This window comes from Panthera uncia, chromosome B4 (genome assembly GCF_023721935.1).
Source record: "Panthera uncia isolate 11264 chromosome B4, Puncia_PCG_1.0, whole genome shotgun sequence".
In the NCBI taxonomy this organism is placed as follows: Eukaryota; Metazoa; Chordata; class Mammalia; order Carnivora; family Felidae; genus Panthera; species Panthera uncia.
In genome coordinates this window covers 44,950,051-44,956,050 of record NC_064809.1, presented here as the reverse complement: position 1 = coordinate 44,956,050, position 6,000 = coordinate 44,950,051, and the positions used below count along the sequence as shown (strand labels likewise).

At 40.1% G+C, this 6,000-nt stretch overlaps 1 protein-coding gene across 10 annotated transcripts in view; it reads left to right on the top strand.

Annotated features, from left to right (window-relative positions):
• The window catches only part of DUSP16 (dual specificity phosphatase 16), a 94,086-nt gene that overhangs the window by 32,354 nt on the left and 55,732 nt on the right, over positions 1–6,000 (top strand). Inside the window, exon 1 of one of the 10 annotated variants that reach the window (XM_049627082.1) lies at positions 1,078–1,138. The exons of the other annotated variants lie outside the window; for them this stretch is intronic. The gene's annotated coding sequence lies outside the window, so the exon portion shown is untranslated. Of the gene's footprint in view, positions 1–1,077; positions 1,139–6,000 lie in introns of those variants that run through there. 10 annotated transcript variants of the gene reach the window in all.

Here is a 6,000-nt window from a genome sequence, read left to right as displayed (position 1 = left end):
CTCCTCCCCCCAGAGGCTCCGAGCTGTCAGCACAGAGCCCACAGCCCGGCTCAAACTCTCGAACCATGAGATCATGACCTGAGCTGAAGTCGACGCTTAACCACCCAAGCCACTCACGTGCCCCCATTTTACCATATTTTTAAATCAAGTTCCTTAAGTGATCCTTGTAATTAGACAAAACTGAGAACCTGCTGTATAGGAAATTGAATGTAGTAGGTGGTCAATAAATGCACATATATCTATTCCACTAATCCATTTAATAGTTCTTTCTGCAGTTTTACATTTTAGCCAAGGTCCACAACCCCAGAATTCCAAAAAGCAAACACTATTTGCAACAGAAAAAAATTGACCATTTATTGCATTGTGCTTAGAGGGCCTTTTAGTCTCTGATAATTAGTGTTTTGTGATGCTTACCTATGTTGATAGCAAATGGTGATAGATTTCTTTTGTACCTATTTGAGAATGGGTGCAGTGAGGTAAAACAGCGCAGCCTTGTAAGCATTATTGTTGGAGTCTATGCCATGATCTCCATTTTATATGAGATGGTGAAACTAGATATTTTGGTATTTAAGTCATTGAATTCTTAATAGACAATACTGTGGTTTGCTTTATACTAAATTTCACTTGTGGCAAACTTATTTTATTTGTAATGATCGTGCTTTCAGTTTTAATTTTGAATATGTGGTCTTTGGTACTGCAGGTTATTTATTTATTTATTTTTAAATATAAAAAAGATTTTTATTTTAAGATATACTGGTCTGGCAGGCCTGAATCTGTAGGACAATGTTAAAGCAAAATTTAGCGCTATCAAAAAGTTTGAAATCTTTGTCTACAAACCAGAAAATTGTTTACTTAAGTTTTATACAACTTCTAGCTTCTTTTTCTTCTAGAGAAAGAATTAATAATTCTAATAATTATTAATAATTATTATAATTAATTCTAATAATAATTCATTATAGGTCAATCTGCTATCAATCTGGTGACATCTCAATATCTATTACACTAAATTGATTGTAACAGTTCTTAATTTTTTTTTTTTCATCATTTCATACTGTCATTTCCTGTGATTTAATTTAGGTTTGATGTTAAACAAAGAGTGCAGACTGTCAATGCAGTTTTGCCCTGGGCAGGCTCTGAGGTAGTATTCTTTTTTTTTTTTAATTTACATCCAAATTAGCATATAGTGCAACAGTGATTTCGGGACTAGATTCCTTAGTGCCCCTTACTCATTTAGCCCATCCCCCCCTCCACAGCCCCTCCCGTAACCTTCAGTTTGTTCTCCATATTTACGAGTCTCTTCTGTTTTGTCCCCCTCCCTGTTTTTATATTATTTTTATTTCCCTTCCCTTATGTTCATCTGTTTTGTCTCTTAAAGTCCTCATGAGTGAAGTCATATGATTTTTGTCTTTCTCTGACTAATTTCACTTAGCATATACCCTCCAGTTCCATCTACGTAGTTGCAAATGGCAAGATTTCATTCTTTTTGATTGCCAAGTAATACTCCATTGTACATATATACCACATCTTATCTATCCATTCGTCCACCGATGGACATTTGGGCTCTTCCCATACTTTGGCTATTGTTGATAGTGCTGCTATAAACATGGGGGTGCATGTGTCTCTTCAAAACAGCACACCTGTATCCTGTGGATAAATGCCTAGTAGTGCAATTATTGGGTCGTAGGGTAGTTCTATTTTTAGTTTTTTGAGGAACCTCCATACTGTTTTCCAGAGTGGCTGCGCCAGCTTACATTCCCATGCAGGTTACTTTTAGAAAAGGAATATTGGTCTGTACTAAAACTATATATATTTATATTGCTTGTCTGGAATACATATGAATGCTTTGCACTTTGAAGCAGGGCTGTCGTAGGGATATGTAATTAAATTTTTAAAAATCTAGGGGTCCCTGGGTGGCTCAGTCGTTTGAGCGTCTGACTTCAGCTCAGGTCATATTCTCACACTCTGTGAGTTCGAGCCCCGCATCAGGCTCTGTACTGACAGCTTGGAGCCTAGAGCCTGCTTCGGATTCTGTGTCTCTCTCTCTCTCTCTCTGACCTTCCCCCATTCATGCTCTGTCTCTCTCTATCTCAAAAATAAATAAAAACTAAAAAAAAAAAAAAAAAAAAAACTTAAAGTAATTTAAAAATCTATTTTTTTCACATTACTAGGTCACTGTTGGATGAATCCCATGATTCTGTATTAAAACTTATCTTGATTAATGATTCATGTAAAATAATTTTTACTGTCTTCCTCTGAATAGCATGAGCATAATGATTTGTGACTCGTTAAAATATATATACTTTAGTTTTTTGTCATAGAAGATATGTATCTTGTATATACATATATACGTGTTTGTGTGCATAGTATATATATATAAGTGTATATATATAATGGAAATGTTAGAAATTACTGAAAAATAGGAGGTAGTCACCCATCATGCCAACATTCTGCATCCCCCTTCTCTTTACATTCTGCTTTATTTATTTTGGCCTTTTAATTTTTTTTTTTTTTAAGTTTATTTATTTTGAGAGAGAGAGAGGGAGAGAGAATTCCAAGCAGTCTCCACACTTAGCAGGGAGCCTGAAACGAGGCTTGATCCCACAACCACAAGATCATGACCTGAGCTGAAATCAAGAGTGGGACACTTACCTGACTAAGCCCCCCAGGTGCCCCTATTTTGGCCTTTTAATATGACTAATTCTTCTGTTTATAAACAGTTACCTGGCTAGTAAGACTTAAACTTGTACCTGTTGCTCATTTTGCTCGATACTGGTTCATCTGAAGCAGGGACAGAATACGGTAACTGAGCTATTTCTGAAATTTTTTTTGGTAGAATAATTTAATACTGTAGTCTAAATAGCCGTTTTCCCAGGCACCCTCAATCAGGAAGTCAGTTATTTAATAAGGATATGTTTTGTGTCAGGCGTACTGCCCTGGATCTAGACCATCACTAGTTCCTTGGCTCTTTGCTTTCCTGTCAGATTTTGTAGTCACCATTCTAGGCAGAGCCCATCCTTCGACAACTAAAACTTTGTGGGTTGCAACTAGTCTCCTTGCTTTCATCTTCTCTTAATTTCAATCCATAGGAAGTTACCAGTGAAATGCATCTAGCAGTGTGCTCATGTTCTTTTCATAAAGTTCACAGTGACTTAGATGGTTTTTAGACTTTCAGGACACTGCACCAGCTGACTCCTTTCCCTTTGCCAACTTATTTTGTTATTCACTGTTATAATCTGTGTTCTAGCTGGGAAAATCTGCACACAATTTATCCCTTTACCTTTGTTTATGTGTTTTCTTCATGTAGATTTTTCTTCCCTCTTCTCTGGCAGTTTATGTCCCTGTTTTCCTTCAGAAGCCTAAGACACTTTCTTTTTGACTTGTCGTACCCCTGCTAGCATATTATCTTTTTATATTTGTCCAACAGGGACCTTCCATCCATTCTGTTTTTATCCCCGCAGTGCCTCATATTGTTTTAGAAACCTACCAGTACAGACACAGGTATTTGTCAGAGTAGGAAATTGAGACTTTGGTAGGAAGATATTCCCTGCTTCCCTGCTGCGTGTGGCATGCCTGAACCTGACCGACGTCACACCAGAATTTAGTGCCATCCAAAAGATGACAGAATCACCTCTAAAAAAAACAACAAAACAGCAAATAGGAATAATATCCTTTTAAACTTGCATTGTTCAGAAGGTGTTTATAGGAAATCTTGTTTTTGGACTTACTTTTTTCTGTGGATTATAATCCATTACTCTTTATTTTGCTTTTCAAATTATTTGGCAAATCCTTTTTAAAAAAATTTTTTTTAATGTTTACTTATTTTTGAGAGAGACAGAGACAGAATGTAAGTGGGTTGGGGCAGAGAGAGAGGGAGACACAGAATCCGAAGCAGGCTCCAGGCTCCGAGCTGTTAGCACAGAGCCCTACTCGCGGCTCGAACTCAAGAGCTGTGAGATCATGACCTGAGCCGAAGTCGCAGGCTCAACCGACTGAGCCACCCAGGCACCCCTGGGAAATCCTTTTTTAAAAAGGAGCCGATAGAGTGAACTGGGAGCTGAGATTAAGGGCCTGTAGTTATTTCATTTTCCACTCTGCCTCTTCTTCTCTTCGAAGGTCATCTGGATGGGCTTGTGCTCAACTGAGAAGAGAACGAATGGCTCCCTGAGGCTGCTGGTGGACGAGGAAGGGCAGGGCAGGGCAGTGACGCTGCTGGTGCAGGTGCCAGTCGGAACTTGCCAGTCAGACTCTTGGTGGAGACCACTTTGTCCCTATGTGCAGAGCTTGCGCTAGATTATAAGTAATTCAGATCTTGTTCGTTTTCTAAGCAGTCTAGTGTGATAACAGAGAGAATTTGGGTCTTCCTTTGAGGTTTAGAGAGGGGTTTTACCTTTAGTGTCTAGATCATCAGAGCATTGGAGGGCTAGTAAAAACGTAAGATACTAAGTAAATCATCTCCACGCAGTATAACCATGTATGAAACACCAAACTGGAAAAAGTTCCTCTCTCTTCTCTGAAATAAAACTTTATTACAGTAACAAATAAAAGATTTTAAAGGTTGATAAAACACCCGAATCTGTGGATGACTGTTTCAAAGCAGTCTGTGATTTGTGATTACTACTTAGGATAGCAACCCTTATCAAGGGCCTTGGCAGTCCCCCCTGCCCCCGAAAACAGAAAATGGATTCGTGAGAAGGGCTTAATCTGACAAAAGAAAATCATGAAGGGAGAAATGAAGAAGAAGGAGAGAGGAAGGAGATAGGGGAACAGCAAAGCCTCTAAGAACAAATAAGGGCAGAGAAACTACAGGTAGGTTATGTGATGGAGCCAAATTATGAGGAAAGGATAGACTGTGAAAAGGACAGAATGGAAAAAGTAGCTCTGGGATGAGGACAGGGAAGATTCTGATTCTTCTCGTGGCTGCCCCACTTCCTTGCTGGTCTCCTTGCTGTCCTGTGGCAATGTGAGTCTTCCACCCAGGTCCTGGCCTTGTCACCCACGTTGCCCTGTGGTACGGCTTCCTGATATCATCCCTGGGCCCCAGAGGGGGAAGTGTAAGGACAGATGCAGTGACTTAAATTAGCATAGCCTAGGAGCCTGGAGTGAGGAGTGTTGCTGCTTCCACTGCCCCTTCTTCCTCTGCCCCTGGCCTCTCCCTTTATTTTTCACCTGGTAGAGTAACATGCCCCAGAGGGGACTCCTGGGTACCAAGGGACTGGCAGAGAAGTGGAAGGCATTGTCTTGGAGCAAACCTTGGAAATACCCCACCACAAAAGAAATGATCTGGAACAGTTGCCGTGCTGTTTGTGGACCCATTGCCCAGGAGTTATCCATTTTAATTTGTGTGTTGTAGGATGTAAGCTGTAATTCTGTGACATGATTGCTCAAAGATCAAATCATTCCTGGTACTCTGTCCTGTTAAAGCACCTTGTGAAGGCCTGAGGTGCATTGACCGTGATATCATATTCTTAGTGAAATAGTCTTTAGACGTTAAGTGATCACAGGATTCCTCCTTTTACAGGTGAGGGAAAAAAAAAAAAAAAAAAACAAGCTTGGGGATGTCAAGTGACTGTTGCTGTGACATTTTAGTGTCTTTGTAGAGGAGCTGAAATTAGGAACACGGTCTCCTGAATCATCTCTGGAGACTTATCCTGGTCCACAGTTGTTGTTTTTAAAACCAATGCACCATAAGACCTTACTTGTTTCTAAATTCCTAGATTTGCTTTGGTGTCAAGGGGCAAAGAAAAGGAGTAGGCTTAGGATGGAGGTTGATTGGCACAGAAAGAAGCCTGTCGTGGGTTTTTTGTTTTGTCTTTTTGGTTTTTTTTGTGATTGTAGAGTTACGTAGCTCTGGCTTTTACTGTTAGTGGAGCTGAGCAAGGGGCCTGCAGCTACCCCTGGGCCTGGCTGGTGTCCCGTTTTTGAGGCCCCAGAGTTATTTTTAGCCTCAGGGCCTTGGAAGCAGGTGTGGTCCAGGCTTGAAGGCCACGCCTGGAATGTGTT